The sequence below is a fragment of the Boleophthalmus pectinirostris genome, unplaced genomic scaffold (assembly GCF_026225935.1).
Source record: "Boleophthalmus pectinirostris isolate CB_2022bp ecotype Guang Dong unplaced genomic scaffold, ASM2622593v1 HiC_scaffold_5, whole genome shotgun sequence".
NCBI classification, from domain to species: Eukaryota; Metazoa; Chordata; class Actinopteri; order Gobiiformes; family Gobiidae; genus Boleophthalmus; species Boleophthalmus pectinirostris.
Genome location: NW_026571404.1, coordinates 22083896 through 22102125, shown reverse-complemented (window position 1 = coordinate 22102125; position 18230 = coordinate 22083896). Strand labels below are relative to the sequence as shown.

The 18230-nt window shown below is 37.1% G+C and overlaps 1 long non-coding RNA gene across 1 annotated transcript; it reads right to left on the bottom strand.

The window, feature by feature from the left end:
- Nucleotides 1-7364: 7364 nt before the first annotated feature.
- On the bottom strand, nucleotides 7365-9487 carry LOC110175053 (uncharacterized). Its single transcript, XR_008633328.1, has 3 exons — nucleotides 9210-9487; nucleotides 8381-8530; nucleotides 7365-7991 (listed from the first exon to the last, which is right to left on the bottom strand). It is a non-coding gene; the product is annotated as an uncharacterized LOC110175053 (long non-coding RNA).
- Nucleotides 9488-18230: the final 8743 nt, after the last annotated feature.

The window sequence follows — 18230 nt, the reverse complement described above, 5'->3', positions numbered from 1 at the left end:
GTGTGTGTTTGTTTGTTTTTTTACTTTCGTCAAACCAACCTCATTGGTTACACCTCCAAGTTTTACAGTCCCGCCCTTGAATCACGAGATGTCAGAGACCTGCAAAGCTCAAAGCTCTGCTCTAGGCAGCACGTGTGTGTGTGTTTAGAGTCGCTCTCACCGCGGTCACTCTCACTCTTCACACGGCATTGCAGGGATGGACAAGGTTAGACACTGGTTTGCCGTCTGCACCCTACTTGTTTTTCTCCCGTGTGAGTAGACTTAGTCTATTATTTTAACTTATTCTAAACTTATTAATTAAGCCATATCCTACTTTATCACATAAGCCTGTTGAATTTTCTGATTATCGCAACACAAATCATGTTGTTTGACCATAGTATTTTTATACAGTCTATGTTTGACAAGGCCTAAACATTGCTTTTTATTTATGCTACTTAGATAGCCCGTATTTGTTCACTTATTGCTGAGTGTGCATGTTAGTTGGGGAAAATTCGTCCAAATTATCTATGGGAATTTTGTGAATGTTTTAACAAGCATTGATAAGTAACAAGTTACACAAAGTTATCTTTGTAATAAGTCTAAGTCTATGACCTGTATTAACCTTGATCATTAAAAAAGGGCGATAATCAGGTGATATGATGCAATAAACGTACAGCCCATGGTAACGCGAGACTGCGGCAGACTCATGTGCGCAGAGCAGGGAGCAGACATAGAACTATCCATGGGCACTTCCTGGATACCGCTTAGTAACCAGGAAGTGCATAGAAATTAGCTAGTAGCTTAGGAAGAGCTAGGAAATGCTACATATTGGCTAAACATAGACCGTATATAGAGTCTATGTGGCTAACAGCGCTATTGCAGATATTGTCTGAGAATGATTTAAAATTGAACATCGAGTCAATTTGCTGATGTTGTTAGTTGACCAAACGCAGTGGGAGTAAGGTAGATGGAGTACTCGGGGTTACACTCGGCGTTTTTGTTAAGTCGCTGCTTGTTTTTGTTCTTACCTTGGATGTTATAACAAAACATAGGCCTATATTTGACAGCAAATACAATACATTCTTGAACATTCCTGAAAGCTGTCTTGGGCTCAAATACTTAGGTAGCACAAAGAATATGTAGCGTTCAACCATAGGCCAAATATAACTACAAATACTCCCTGAAGTACATGACTGTAACATGTAGACTACTTGTACTTGTAACTGAGTATAATTCTATCCATATAATTGTAAATAGTTACATTTAAATCATAAAAGTCCGAATTGTGCGATCCACAATTTTCAGTACGCTTTCCATTACTGCTCAAAATAAATAGCTCAATACTGTGGTGGGTAGGGTATAAAATAGTATGTCCTACTCAAGTAAAAAGATTTAAATAAATACTGAGCAAAGAGTAAAAGGTAATGCTATATCAAAGTAGTAAAGCAGTAATGCTGTAGTAGGCAGCTGTATTCTCTATAGGCCTTTAGACTAGTTAAATCACAGAATAGACTACATTTATTAGTACATTTATTCCGTGATTCTCCAGTGGGGTACTATTAAGAATTTAAACATGCTGCCCATCTTGTATGAATGGTGTGTGCTTGACTAATTGGTAGTTTGAAAGGTGTTGATGGTGCAGATTGGCAGCCTTGCTATATTCAGTATACCCCAGGGCAGCTTTGGGTACAACAGTAGCTTTCCACCCCCAGGGGGGATGTGAATGCAATGTAAAGCGACTGTTCAACCTTTTACACTGATTAACTTGCTGTTCTGCTGTTAATCATGTACATCATCTGCATGTGTAAATGTTTCTGACTATAGGCATATTCATTTATTTGTTTTGTTTGTTTATGTTTCAATTGTAGTAGTCCAAAATAATGCTGTACAGGAGTCTATGTGCAAGGTTTCCTGTTACCCGAAACATACTGAATATGTGGTCTACACAATGCTACGCCCTGATGAATACGACTGCCTTTACTCATGGAACAATTACACTGTGAGTACAAGAAGCTAATTCTGAATTTGTATTAATGTAATGCATTTCCTGTTTTCTAAGTAACACTGTTTACATATGACCCATATTGTTTTTTTCTGTGTAACTTCAGGACTTTGTTTTGGCCAGTGCTCAGGGACATGTGGACTTGGTCCAGACACATACCAACACAACCCTTGTGCTGTTTGAAGCTATGAATGTCGTCTACGAGCTCAACTGCATGTCTGGCTCTACACGTGAAGTATGTACAGTATATATAGCAGGTTTAATAGGATCAGCACTCAGCATGCTTCGTATTTCTCAACTGCTTCATCACACACAAATCCATAAGTGATAATACCATAGCAGGCCACACTGCAATAGCAAGCACAAGTTCCCTAAATGGTACTTTGTTGTTTTACAATCAAAGCAAGACTAATTAGAACTACAGTATCAACTAATAAAAACATAAATGGGTTGAATTTGAACACTCAGTCTACAGGCCCTGTCTCACATCTTCAGGAAGATTGTTAGAGTTTAGCTGCCTAAAATTGAAAAGCTGATTTCTCCCTGACTCCACCAGCAGGAAGCCAGTCGCTGGTTCATATGGCACTAACATGTCACAGATGTACTTTGGTGCTAGGCCATGGAGAGACTTAGTCTATTCTTTTAGCAACGTAAAGCCATTGCACTGAGTACAGAGACGTGAGAACAGGACTTGTGTGCTGTTTTTGTCAGGGCCCAAGCAGTAATGAGTCTTTAAATGTATCTTTAAAAAGTGCATATTTAGTCATACAGTCACTGCGTTTTTATAGACACCTAGTCAGGAACAATGCATGGAAAATAGCCTTTTGGCTACTTCTGGTATTCTTTCAGCTTATTCAGAAGGGCAACAAGTGCAACACAGTTGAACCCATGCACTCAGAAAAATGATGGAAAAGGATAAACCTGAGAATTTAGTAATTATTGGTCAGATCAAAGGAATTCAGTCTCAAAGAGGTATCAAATTGTTTTAGTAATGGATATTTATTGTAAATAAATGTGCTCTTCTTTTTTTTTTTTTTTTTGCAACAGACCCGTCACAGAACCACGTGCTTTGGTAAGTTTTTTTCAATCACATTAGCACTTTTATCAGTTTTCTTAAACAAAATTTTACTTCAGCAAAATGCAGTTTTTCCATTCAAAACTAATCATCAACCGATCATCTCCCAAAAGCTAATTTTGCCATTAGAACTGTGGAGAAATGTTCTAAATGATGTGACCACCTGTACCCCTGTTCCATGTGTAAATCAAATGATCAAAGTAATACAAGTTTGAAAAATTTTGCTAAAAATGCCTGAGAAAAACTGTAATTCCAATTGAGGCAATAAATATACTGTATCTCAGAATGTTCAATGAAAAGATTAACATTGACCTTTGCTTTTAACATGGCTTTTCTAATGATTTAACAGCAAACTGCTCGGATAAATCTCAAAGCCCCATCGACAGTAAGTAACAACCATGTCAGGCATACTTGCTTAGGCTATGATATTCACACATCTCTTAAATACTAATAAATCAAATCATAAAAATACCCACTGTAAAATGCACACTGAAATCTACTTTTTTTTCAGGCTCTTCTGTTCTTTCTTCAGTCTCCAGTACCATCTCGATCATCATAGCGAAGTCTTTCTTCTTTGAATGGTTTTAAGGCGTCATCAGCATTCACAGCTATTTATTAATTAAGCATTATTTTTGTGTGGTTTTTTTTGTTATTTTGTTTTCAAATGTTGACATTAGACAAAAATACTAATATGCTACTGCTTAAATACTCTATTTCCATAGTTTGAGTTTGAGTAACTCTTGCCTTTATACTTGTGTTTTGTATTTTGGTTAAACTGTCATTATGTACTGTACCATATTCTTGTACTGTATATTGCACATTTCACTCCCTGTGCATCATGTGTTCAAGTAGAACAATAGCTGTTGCGTTTATGCAGATTGAACTATTTCCAACCTAAAACCTTGAGGCTGTGGAAGCTGAGAGACTTTCTGCTGCACCAGCGTGTGCACGTTGAGTACCAGCACAAAACTAACTAAAAGAATAGTAAAACACAACATTTTAACTAGTTTGGACGTAAAATAAGCTACAGCTGTGGAAGCTTAAGAGTAACTAAACCCGTTAAAAGGAAGAAATCACTGAGTCTGAGGCTGTTCATGAATGTAGCTAAATTCATAACTGTGTATTTATTTTTATAAGCTATTATGTATATGGGACTAATATATATATTAATATATGATATTATATATATTTGATAGGCACTTTTTATTATTATATGAATGCCTTTAAGATTTATTACAGAATTGTAAAAGTATTATATTATTATAGTAAAAAAAATTTAAGTGTTGGGTGACATTATAAGTGTCCATGAAAAATGTCAGCGCTTTATACCTAATATCTGCTTTGTTGCATTTCCTTTGTACACATTTCAGTTCTTCAGTGCATAAAAAAACATGAGAAATATGTGTGTGGTATGTCTGTTTGAGAAGGTGGGAGGGTGTTTCCGATAACCTGATGTTTTTTAACCAATAGAACAATGGGCATTCAACAGTGGGGTGAGGAGTCTTGTGACAGGAAGTCTATTAACATGATACACGCTTCTAAGGAATCTCCAAATATGGCATTGCCTTCTGATAACTCATGGAATTACCCTTCAACTTCAACACTAGTAAAACATTTGCACACTGTTTCATGCACAAGAGCTACATGGATAAGTAGGCTAATAGCTGACTTTAAAGGAAGGACCCATTTTGGATCCGCTTTCAGAACCGGGTTATCTGCCGCGGATCTGTTTATTGTGTCGTTAGGAGCCTAAATATGCTTCAGATTTAATACTGATCCACTTCCTACTGACCTAAATACACACCAGCAGCATTTGCATTGTAATTGTACATAAACCTTTTACCGCAAGTATTAAAACTAGGATATAAAGGCTTAAATTTAAAAACATAAACTTAAACAATTTCAAAGTTGGATCAGTGATATTCTATCACTAAATCTCATTAGTTAAGAAAAAAAGAAACTTTTTTTTTTACATTTTAAACAATATTTATTTAAATCATTAATTAGAAATCTTAGGACATGAATAATTATTATTAATGTTATAGGACTTATATACCCTTTGAGTTAACCAATGCTTCATTCTTAATATGAAAATGACAATTTACAGTTTTTACTAAAAATAGTTCAAGTTAAGCAAAGTTTTTTTTTTTTTTTTTTAAAATGGCAAAAAAACAAATATAAGCTATATGAGTAAAAGCCTGGACAGATGAGACAGAGTGTAGCCATACCATACTGTTTAAAACTAAAACTTAACTTGTGTTTACCACCACAGTACAATTAGACGGATGGTTGTTCTTATAGAGTGTGCAGTGTGGGAGCTTCAGAGCCTCTGTCTTTAGCTTCAGTCTGAGGCAGAGGTTTTGAGGCAGAGGTGCAGTGAGTCTGGCTCCTCTTCAGTCCTACTGGTGAAGATCCAGTCTGTCAGTGTCCAGGACTGGGCTTCCCCTTTCTCACAGCATCTGAAATGACACCAGTGTGTATTAAACACCCCATTACACCTCTTATTCTTGTAAGGAGTTAGGGTTCAGGTTTGTGAAGAACATTGTAAGTCATGACAGTGGCTGTGTGATTTGAATATGAAAGGTAAACACTTGATTGGAGAAATCTATGCACTTACGGAGGGTCAGTCTTTAAACTCCACCACAGCATGTTCTGAAAGAAACAATATGCACAACAACAGGTGTGATTATAATGTGCATATGTTTAGTTATGAAAGTTAATAAAAGTAGGATAATACAGTAAACTTACACAGGGTCTGTCTCTACATTTTTGGAACTTGGCCCAGCAGAGGGAATTCTGTAAAACATCAAATAAGAGAAACACAAATATCAGTTTGGATCATTTCAGGCCACAGTGTTTAATACAAGTGCAGTATTTACCTCAAAAGGGTCTTTATCATGCTGTTATGTCCATTCTTCTTATTAACCATAGTATATTCTGAAACAGAGATGGTAAACATTATTTAACTCATAGGAAATACTTTAGCGCAGTAAAACTGAACTCTTTTGTTTTAGTATAAGCCTGAGTATGAGATTGAGACGTATTTCACTGCTGTTAATACACAATACTCTACTACATTTAATTTTACCACAACATTTAAAATATAATAATCAATTTATGATGGTGTTCATAGTCAATATCAGTGTAATTTAGATGTGACACATTAGTGTTCATGTCAACATCTCTCACTGAAAGCCTGAAGCACCGTCTCAAGTCCCATAACAGAAAGTTAGAGACAAAGTCAGATCTGGCTCTAAACTAAATCCTCACTGTCACAGAAATCATTAAAAGTACTTACTTCTGATCAGCGTGCCGGGCTCCTGATGGAGACATTCAGCAGAAGGACAGGGGCTCCTGATGTCATCTGGGGAAAAACAACATAAGTTTTGGTTGGTTATCTAACGTTAGCTGTTGTTAAAAATTGTGCTTTTTATTACGTTACGTTATTGTATTATGGCACGTTGCGTTAAATTATTGTATTAAGGCACTGACATGACTGCACTTTAGTCTAAACTCAACAGTCAACACTCTAGCCTACACAAATAATAATTATCTCTGGTTAAAAACACAATCAGATCACACACCGGTGTCTCTGTCGCTCCACAGCCGAAGGGAGAGCGCCGAGAGCGGCATCCAGCCAGAACCGAGCCCGTTAGACACGACCAATGATCACGGAGCAGAATTACAATTCTGTGATCGTAAAAATATACAAGAATATAAGTAGCGTTATATAAAAATAATATTTAGACTGGGATCTACCTCAAGAGATGGAGTTATCCTGACTCCTGACCTCACATCGTCTTCATCACGTTAGCTGTTACTGTCGCTAACTTTCCTACTGCACTCGTCAAAACTGATAAAACACACACACAGTCACAGATGTACAGACACCACAATATAACGTTATTTTAATAGCTCCATGGTCTAGACCTCGGAGCCGCTCCCCTGTCGCCTAGCAACCGAGGGACGCTGCTAGCGCTAATGCTAATGCTAACACGCTCCGCGCAGATTACGCACACGGATCAGTAAAAAGAATACTCACAGGTCATCAAACTGTCGGATTTTGTGACCAAATTATTTTAATAATTCGCATCCAAATCTTATGGCCAAAACCGAAAATGTATGTTTAACTTTTGCAAAACAAAACGGCTATATTTAAGGGATACATTTTAAATAGACTAAATTATCTTAAAATAAAAAAAAACTGTGATGAGATATGCATTACTAAATATTATCATTATTAAGGATTTTTATATTGACCAGGGATTACATTTATACAGTCAGTTTGTAAAGAAAGAAAGACATCTCTCCTGAGAAAAGATGATTTATTAAACAATCCAAGGAACTTCTGGAAATACTTTATCATAATATGAAGTCAAATATTAAACCCATTACACACACTCTGCATTAACAAGTTAGTACAAACAGCTGTATGTCAGTAAATCTCATTGTGTTCCCTTTTTGCTGAAGCAAGTGACAATCAAAAATGAACAAATTATCTTTGCCAGATATGATCATGTGGAATACCACATCTTATCTGCAGTACAATAGTACATTCTTATAGTACATGTAATTAGTTACTATCAAAAGAGACACCAAATAAATGGCACATTTCACCATAAATCAAATGTCAGTACAGGCTGAAAAACATTCAGAAACACTTATGAGCAGATGTTTTCATTTCTATCTCACACACTTGTTCAGATCATATGAGACTCTGGACCTCCTCCTCAGAGACTCTGGACATGGACATTGGAGACATGGACATTGGAGACATGGACATTGGAGACATGGACAGTGGAGACATGGACATTGGAGACATGGACAGTGGACTTGGACCACTCAGTCTGATGTATCTCTCGTCTTCTGGAGGAGGAAGAGCAGAATGGTTGTTGCGTCTGATTGATTCAAAGTTCTGTCCTGCAGAGTGAAAACCTGTAATGACACACACATTAAGAACACTACAAAACTATTAGAGGAAAATAAGTTTCACAGAGCATGCAGCCCCAAAGAACACCTGGACTCCCTCCGCACTATTTACATTTATTATTATTTATTTATACGCAAGGGAGTGAGAAAAACAATTTCGATTCTTTATATGTTTTTCGTATGAAGAATTGACAATAAACTATTTTAACGTTGAACTTAAACTTTGATGTACATTCAGATTCAAAGGCAGTTTATATCTGAAACAGCTAAATGAATAGAGGAATCCCACACATTTGAAAAATACATATTTTCACAATTTAAATCATAATTTCAACATGAGCATGATTCATTTGCAGCTCTTATTAGTACAATTTTCAATGTAACATGCCCCATACCTAATCGTTGGCAGGAGTCTGGGTCAGCACCTCCAGCTCAGTGTTGGCTTTACTTTGTCATCTGCATTTGACCCATTTTATGAATCACAAGCATCTTGTCAGCCAACAGTTCTGTGGCCCCTGCAGTGTGCTGTGTCCTCATACTGGAGGCTGCAGATGAGAAAAGAAAATTCATGTAAAACAGATTTCTCATTGTTATAACATTAGATGTGACAGACCTAACAGACACAGTCAGGTCGAATCTACACCAGTGTCTGCACAGATCTGTTAAACGAGCCTCATGTCCATCATAAATCTGACCTGTCCAGGCAGGATTATTTACTCTTCACTTTACAAACATGCACGGATTGTTAAAAGCAGATAATGTATTCCCTGAATGAAATGCACACGTTGGAGGCATATATTATGTGATTTACAAGTAAATATGAGCTTTGATAGAGTCAGACTGAGTCTTTTTTCAGTTGAATGTATGAAATAATGTGTGTTTTCATCTTAACTCCGAGCTACACTGACCAACTGTTTACATGTTTACACTGTCCGTGAAAACGTGGAGTTTTCTCCTCGTAGCTTCTTTAAATCACTCTGTGAGCTTCTTTTCCCCTAACAGTAAAAACATGATGAGTGTTTGATGGAAATGTGTCCAAATATGAAAGTTTGAGCGGACTTTTCATCGCATTAGCTGCACATTACTAGGCAAACTTTAGCTCAAAACTCCGCGGTTCACGCAGTTAAAAACAAACTTATTTGACAGTTTTGTGGGACTTATGGTCGTATTTTACGTTTACAGTTGTGTTAGTAATGATTTCCTAAAGTTAAAAGTGTTACTCACATGTTTTTCTCCGCTCTCGGGACCGGCTTTTTGCTCCGTGTTTTCGAACATCTGACTGCCGCCGCGCGGTGCATGCTGGGATACTGAAGGCTGCGAAGGATACTCGGATGTGTCCTCCGTTCGCGGCCCCATTTCCATGGAAACGAGGCCGGTTTTAGGGCTGCATTTGAAGGCTGCATGACATAAAAATGAAATGGGACAGGCCTTCTTTCACCGGAAGTGACGTATGCGGCCTTAAAACCAGCCTTCGGAGGCTGCAGCCCTCGAATTGGGACACAGCCTATGGGTGTGGACTGTAGGAGGAGGGGAACTCTGGCTCAGGTAAAGGGTATGATTGTGTTACAATGAAGACCAGTCACTCTGAGAAAAAAGTCAATGAATGGGGAAATTGGACATAAACTCGAAACTTTTGATGACATTAGAAATCCTAAACTGACTAAACTTTCCACATGGTGGCACTAGTCTCCCATAGAAATCATCTAGCCATCTCAATGAACTATGATAACCCTCATTTTTGCCCTCTGTATTAAGCTATTGAGTTGGGTTCCTTCCTATAAATTAATAGAAGAAACATGCATGTATAATGCTGCTAAGTATCCTTTTTTTTTTTTTTTTTTTTTGCATTACGTTGTATTATGTAGTAAGGCAAATTTATGTATAGCACAATTCGCACACAAAAAAAATAGAAGTGTTTTACAGATTAAGAAAAACATTAAAATTACAGCACAAAGAAATAAAACAAATAATCATCATAAAATGAACACAATCACTTATTTTTAGCTTTACGCGTGTTTGTTTAAAATTGCATGCATGCTAACAGGTGCGCGAAGACGCTTGGATTTTCCTATTTTCGCAGTAACAGCCTCGTTATATAAAACACTACTGTGGTTTCCCTTTCCTGCCTAGGCTCACCTTGGCCAAGTCTTCAGAACAATTAGACTAATAGGCACTTGGCAAGAAACTACACTACACTGTTATTAGGCTATACACACACGCGCGTGGTTAAGTGCATATGATGACAGACATAGTTTACAGTGACACCTTTTGTGTGAACTGTGGCGGTAGGTTCTTTCAGAATTGTGAAAAGAAAAAAATGGACAGGCAGAGCAAATGCACCCTCTTGTGGCTAAGATAACACATTTACTTTATTTGAGTTAATGGGGACGATAGCATGTAAGTTAACTGTCAGTATAAAATCCCTTTGGATGTAAATATTGGACTATGTGTGCGCCGTGTGAGCCAGTGACCATGCGCAGATCGGTATCCTCGCCTCCCGAGTCCATCACACCACATTAGTCCGGACTAATCAGCCGTTCAGATGTTATTATTCCCACAAGAGGAACGCTTCATCTGATTATCTGCAGGTAAATTTATTTTTGTCTGACAAGATCAAACACGACAGAAAAACATGAACAAGATAAGAGTTTCCCACCGCGCAGCTACTGAGACCCCCAAGGCCTATTTTAGGTAGATTATCCTACTGTAGACCTACCAAGTAGACTGGAAAGATCATGAAGACTAACTAATGGAACTGACAAACCATACATTATAAATGAATGATACATGTTGGGTTATTATGGAGCCTACAGCAAAAGAGCAATAGATTAAAAAAGGTTTCAGCCTAAATAAAATAAGTAAATAGATAATGCTAATAACAAAAAGGCCTTGGAATAGACTTCAAGTCTGTCTTTCTGCAGACCACGTGGGAGGGTAGAAAGCCACTTGAACTCAAAGTAGCCTAATGTTACTGCAAAATCTTACTCAAGTAGTAGACTATAAGTGTCAAACAAGTCCTAGCCTTTTCTTGGTGCACGTTATGATACAACGTCTATGCTGCATATTTAATGTCATGACAGGTGTTCCCTCAGTGCTTTCGGAGGTGAAATCTTAACTGATCTCTTCACTTCCCCCCTTGGCCTGCTTACAGTGTACTTTAACCTCGTCAGTCCTTAGCCAACATAAACAGTCGGATGTGAAAATAATAAAGTTTAGAAGAAACAGCAACATAAACCTCAAGTGAGGAGGAGGATGGACCTTGTTATTTTCTGTCTCCAAATAGATGCTGCACATTTTTATGATGAAGATGCTGACAGGATCCCATCAGTACGAAAGACAAAAGGTTAAAAAGTTTAAACACTTCAGCTAGTGCTCATCTATCTCCCGTCTCCACAAACTGTATGGATATAAGCCTTTTGTATTTTCTCCTATAGGTTTATTATACAGCTGAGTGCTTCATCTTCGCAGCAATTGATCCATTTAAGGTAATTAAAAAGGCGATCAGAGCAATCATCGGAGCAAGACATCCCCAGGGAGATATCTCTAACATCAGAGAATTAGCATGCCAATCGCAACAAGTATTTAGAGGGTTTTTTAAGTATGTTTCACAGCAAAGACTGTATCTGTTTGGTCAATAGCAGTTTGACCTTAAGTAAAAGCTACAACAATATAGGGATGTAACAATAACTGAAATAAAGAAATAATTTATAAGCACTTAATCTTCTTTTTAACGCAAATTTTAATTTTTTGGATTATGACAGAATCAAAGTCTTGTCAATGCGTTTTAGAAGAAAAAAGTAACACGTTCCCAGTTTTGTTAGCCTCCACAAAATATCGCGATAAATATCATATCATGAGATGTTTATTGTGAAAGTATCATATTATCATATCATAGAAATGTGGATGTAGTAGTAGTAGTAGTAGTAGTAGTAGTAGTAGTTAATTCAGACATTTTGCAGCACTAAAAAATACACCACAAGTACGTTGCGACATCCCTACAACAATATCCTAAATGACTTTCAAAGATGTTAAATTAGCTTTCTTTTCAGCCTTTGTGCTTGTAATCAAACATATCAGCTAATGTTACAAGCCAAATTGTTAGCCACATCTCCTCCGGGTTTTTAAATTTACACTTTAGCGTTGTCAAGTTAATTGCCATCGACTGAGGGAAATAGCAATCCTTCCATTTGCTTCCATTTGTTCTTAATTGGTGCCTTTTGTAGCAGCGCCGCGTCAGATTCATTTGCAGTCTGATGTGCAAAATGACACGACGTCTGCTGTTTTTACAGGCACAACAATGACATTTGAGTTTGTAATTGCAGATATGAGGTATTTTGTTTGAAAGATGCAGAGACAAAGTATAATGCAGAAGTGGAACATAACTATGTTCTAATTGACCTTATACACTTCTGTGCATAGTAAGCCTTTTTAATGATGGGCCTTAAGGCTGTGGTTAATTTGTCAAGACAAAGGTAAAGGAACACTGCAGTGATTTTAAGGCCACATGCTCCCACAAAAAAAAAAAAAAGGCAGGAGAACAGGGATTATCAAGATTAACTGGTGCAATATTTCACTGAAGAAAAATTTGAATTCTTCACTAAAGAATTCTAATTTTCCCAAGAAAAAAACAACAACAAAACTCTCAAAGTTTTTCTAAATCTACATGCAAATTAATCACTGATCTTTTCTTTTAGAACTTAAACATACCTAATTTACACTTCCAAAAATCATTCCAACATGATCTCTGCCTACACTGTTGTTTACTGGCTTTGTTACATCAGGAGTATATCAAAACAAAAGTTCTTATCACAAGGAGCTGGATAGCAGATTACCCATGATCCTTTGGGACATGGTTGGTGTTGGTGGATTTGACAGACTGTGGAGCTTTGGGGTATTGAGACAGAGATGGTGACAGGCTGAGTGCAGTTCAAAGACTCAGCACTTCTGAAGAGGAGAATTACAGTCAGTCTGTGCTGGATTTACTGGAGTTTAGTGATGGGGCAGATTCTATACAGGCTTATTACCCCCTCTTTAATCTGGCACATGAGGAGGGGAACTCACAGCCTCGGAAAGTATAGGAAATTCTTTATGGATTATAGTGCAGAGTTGACAAGATAGCTTCATGGTTTGCAACACTGTCTGGCAATTAACCAAACAGGAAGTCATTAGCATGCATAATATTATCTTCTGTTTCTGCTAATAGATTTTGGCTCATCTCTGCTACTCATTTTCCAATACATCTGTCATCATGGGATTTGGTTTCGTAGGGTCTTATGGTTTATATAGTGGTATAATTGTAGCCTGGCCTGCCAAACAGGGTAGATTTAGTAGCACTTTAGTATGAATTCAATATTGTCTACAGATAAACAGATGAGGGTTAAAACAAGGGGAGAAAAAAACACAAGCACTTAAAGGTGCACTGGGCACCTGTTGTTTAGCCTCCTGCTTTGTCTCCATGGAGATGTTATTCCTTGCCCAGAACAATCCACATTAGGGCATTAAAGCAGACACTGTTGTACAATAAACTGCAGTAGTGCTCGAGTTGAAGAGAAGAAGTGTGAGGCTGGAGTTCTAACACAGGAGAAGTTGGAAGACATTAATCCTCAAGACACTGTGATAGTATTGTCCGTTCCAGGCTAGAAGAATCTAGTCTGCCTTTGTTTCCATGTAGGAAGTATTATACGTCAGGTGACGTAGGCCAAGATGACAAGGACTGAGCTGGCAGTGAGTGCCCTAAGTATAGCACAGAAATTGAATTTCTCTGAGAGACACTACCAGGTCAAGTCACAGGTCAGATCTGTTGAGAGGCAACTCTGCTCACATTAAACAGGGTCTTTTTGAGCAATAAAAACAACTGTAATTAAATAAATTCAAGATACATTAATGTCATAATTTGGAACAATAACATACATGAAATGCCACGTGCAACGTAACTATTATTTTAGATAAAAAATTAAAAGGGGAATGAAGTATAGACTGGCCAAAGTATATGCTTAACGGGTTGACAATGGCACTTTCTGTATGTGCGTAGTTTAAAATAGCACTGCTGGACCTTTCCAAATGGCGATAAAACAAACATACATTTTTTTTTCAGTGTAATCACCATGTTTTCTGGCTGTGACGGGTGAAAGTAAACAGCCAAATGATGGTGAGATTAATTGATTCAGATCCTGTTGTGGCTGCAGGCCTGTCAGCCAAGCATGAATTTAATTAGGACGTCTGGCTCATCTGAGTGAGAAAACAATTGGCCCCAATTTGTGTAGCTTTGGAATCTAAAGTGTGCCCATATAGTGCCAGGAGGAGAGGGCAGAAGATGCACTGAGGAAATAGTACCAGGGATTTATTCAGAAAAAGGAATTCTGGGTCTGATTTTTAGCCAAAGTGGTAATTCTAATTCTGAGGTTCAGTCTGGAGGCACTGTCAGTACAGGGCTTAAACAAACTCACCATTAAGGATTAGAGGCTGGCTGTGGCTCTGATTTGCAGTGTTTTTTTGTTCTCCTGCTGATGTGATGTTGTCAGTGCCCCGCTGAGGGACTGCAATCTCATGAGAATGCTAACACGCAAGGATCAACTGTGAAGAAGGGCTGCTGTGTGACATAGGTACTGAAATAGCTTTTTCTTGCTCTTGTTTGTTCTGTTGAGCCATACTACCAGTAACCAAATTACTTCCACTATAAAGTATTATGTATAAATTACTATGACCCTTTAGCCTTTTAATCTAATAGAACAAAGATTCAACAAAATCTTGTGTTTTCTGGTGGTATTTTCTGATGCCGTACTGGTGATCAATATCAATACTTACACTGAAATTTCAAATTTTTTTAAAGGTCCTATATTACACAAAATTTACTCACATGAGCGTTAAACTATGTTAGAACGTTGTTATCTTCGCAACAACATATCTGGAGTTGTGTTTTGTTTTATTCACACGTTCGAGTAATTCTTTATTATTAGTCTATCTGCATCTCCAAACCTAAAAAATACCCTGTTCCACCTTATGATGTCAAGAAGTTAACAACTATTTTTTTTAAACCTTTTGTTTAGTAGAGATTGGCAGTTCCAGGGATGAAATTATCCAAATGGTTCTGATGAAGGTGTATCGACTTTAAAAACACAGTGGAACACTTCTTGCATTACCACATGCCATCACAAGGTGGAACAGAGTGTTTTTAGTTTGAGAGAAGAACAAAAGCTTAAATATGAAGGATTTGTGTCTTTAACATGTGAACGGACAAAACACAACTCTGTGTATGTTTCTGATGAGTGAACAATGTTATAACATAGACCAGAAAATAACTTAATATGGGCCCTTTAAAATTGTGGCTTTATAAGTACATTACAAGTACATTATAAGTCTATAAGTACACACATTCACCCAATAAATTTATGGTGAATACCTGAGTTGCTCTGTTGGAAAGAGTTCACTATAAAACCAACAACTCCTCTGCTTCTATTTTGCACAGTTTTTTTTATCCAATATTCAACCATTAGGAAATACAGAAGTGCTTTTCTTGTCACCACTGAGTGGATTATGTGGGGGGTGGAACAATGATTTCCAATAAAAGTCCATCTAAATGCAGTTGGCCAGATCCAATGAGAGTATCAAACATACAAGCTTTAACCTGCGAAGACCTGCAACTATTAGAAATCACTTACTTGCTTTTAATGGATCTTGCACCTGCTATAAAAGTACAGTATATTGGAATCAAACATAATTTCAGTTTGTCATCATGAGTAGGCCTGTCATAGTAACAGATTTTGAACCATGATATATTGCTAGATAGATATCCAGTGATAAAACATAATATTGAAAATGCTTTATGCCACTGACACAATGACAATAATGCAAGATAATCCCAGTAAACCCCTTTTTAAATAAACAGTATCATTAAAAGGCCTAAGCTGCAAGAAATAAATATAATAATGAACCAATAAATAATCATAGAAGTGACTTATTCAGTGCTTCATACTTCAAATCTTATCATATTACTACAAAAATAACCAAAAATGTCACCACTTTTGAATAGAAAATGTACCCCGATAAATATTGAGCTCCTAAATATATGGTTCCAGTTTCATATATTGAACTCTAAGTTGATATATAGTCATAGCAGGAGCAGTAATAATCATGAGGACTCACAGCTTAGGGAGTGTTTACCTAAAGACAGACAGTTCATTCATTTTCAAATATGGCAGGGGGTCCACATCTCATTTAGGAAAATAACTCATCCATTTTTTTCGCCAGGATGTCAATAAAAAGAACCTGGATTAGAAAAAAGAGCGTTTTGTGATTTGCAGAGATTTGTCACTGTCCTGCAGAGTTCAGCACTGGGGAAAACAGTCATCCATCAAAGTGCCTTATAACTCACTGGACACTGCTCTGACCTTCAGCCATAAACACCATTATCCATGTATTACAGCTTGTGCCACTGAATAATTACATCGAATGAGAAGGACCTTTAGCACTACACCCATGGCTGCCTATAAATATGAATAGAGTGGTTTGATTTGATATCAAGGCAAAGATGATTATACGCTGAGTGGAACCGCGATGTGTAGGAGGTAGCTGTGATAAGGATGAAAAAAACTTTAAATGCAGAGCTGTCATACAGAGAACCCCCCATCTGCGCTGGTAATGAATATGTAGGGCTGTAAATGTGACACTCAGAAGAACAAGTTGTCAAAACACAATGTACTAAATGCCTTATGATATGTAAATGATAGCGGGACAAGTGCATAGGTGGCACCTGAAATATAGACTCACACATTATAGCCGAGTGCTATTAAGGTGCATTAGAGGGAGAGATGTTTGGAAAGGCTCCGCTGAGGTTGGAAGAGAAACTGCAGGGGTCAAGTACGATTTGTCAGAGAACTATAATGAGATCTGGCATCCAAGAGGAGGGAGGAGGAAATTAGATGGATTTTACAATTAAAATGCTCAGGAAGTTTTATCTTTTCAATATAATGAGAAAGACAAGCAATCTTGGCGCTCAAATCTATTCATCAAGTCTAAATGTTATATCCATAATAAAATATGTGTCTGTCCAAAGCCTTGCTGTACTGACCCCTTGTGGCCGTACAATGTTTTTTGTGTCACAATCAAATGCTGTACCATTGAGTCACTCATTTGTTAAGGCTCCTAAGCTCTTTTCAAAGATACAAATGTATGTCCATGTCATAACAACATTACAGTATTTCTTAATTATGATCAGATAAGATTCGATTCCTAATAAGCATAATTTTTTTGGTGTAAGAAGAATCATCTTTTCCTACAGGGAATACAACATTTGGCAGATTTGGAGGATGCCCTTGTGTGAAACCTGCTCGCTTACAGGGAATTGAACATTTTAGGTGAACAGACGTACCCAAGGACAGAGCAACAGTATATGCTGTAGTATACTACAATATATGTATATGTTTTTTTATTTAATGTTCATCCAAAGCAAATCATTTGGAATATAAGATCATATACTTTCAGGTACAGTAAGTAACTTTTTGGAGGTCACCTACATGATTTCCTGGACACAAAAAGTTGAAATCATCTCATGCATTCTCTGTGGAGAAGTTTTATGCCATACTGTGAAATATTATAGACAAAGCAAAGCCATTACCAAGGAAACAAGCAGGAAGCTCTCCACCAGGTCAAACAAGAGCCAGGTTTGCTCATTGTAAGAATGCATGTTTTTTTTTCAGTATAAAGGGTTTTTTTTTTTTTTCAATAAAAGCAACCAAAATGGAAAAAAAAGTCTGTTTTTTGGCTAAAAAGTTACACACTGTTTCTTTAAAATATATGTCCATTTATGATTAAATATTTATCATGAAAAAAGTGTAGTAATTCTTCGCAACATTTTGATTCACCTGATTCCTATACACTCAACCGACCACTATAATAAAAATGTAAACCACAAAAAGAACAAATAACACATTCAGAGCTGAAAGCTAAAATCTTAATGTGGGGCTACACTCATATCTTCATGCTTTTCCAGCCGCCAAAAGACGAGGATACAAATGTAAAAAAGTCATCTAGTTTAAACAGAGACATTTGCAAATCCATTATTCATGTCTCCCAGGTAACCACGACACTTCTCTATTTTTACCTTCCAATTTAAACATTGCCTTTATATTTCCTTCCCACTCCTCCAGTGTCCTCTCCAGACCTATTTTTTTATTTATTTAGTTTTCAATCTTCCTTTCACACTATGCAAATGTGTTTATTTACAGTGCATCTTTTTCTGCTGAAATG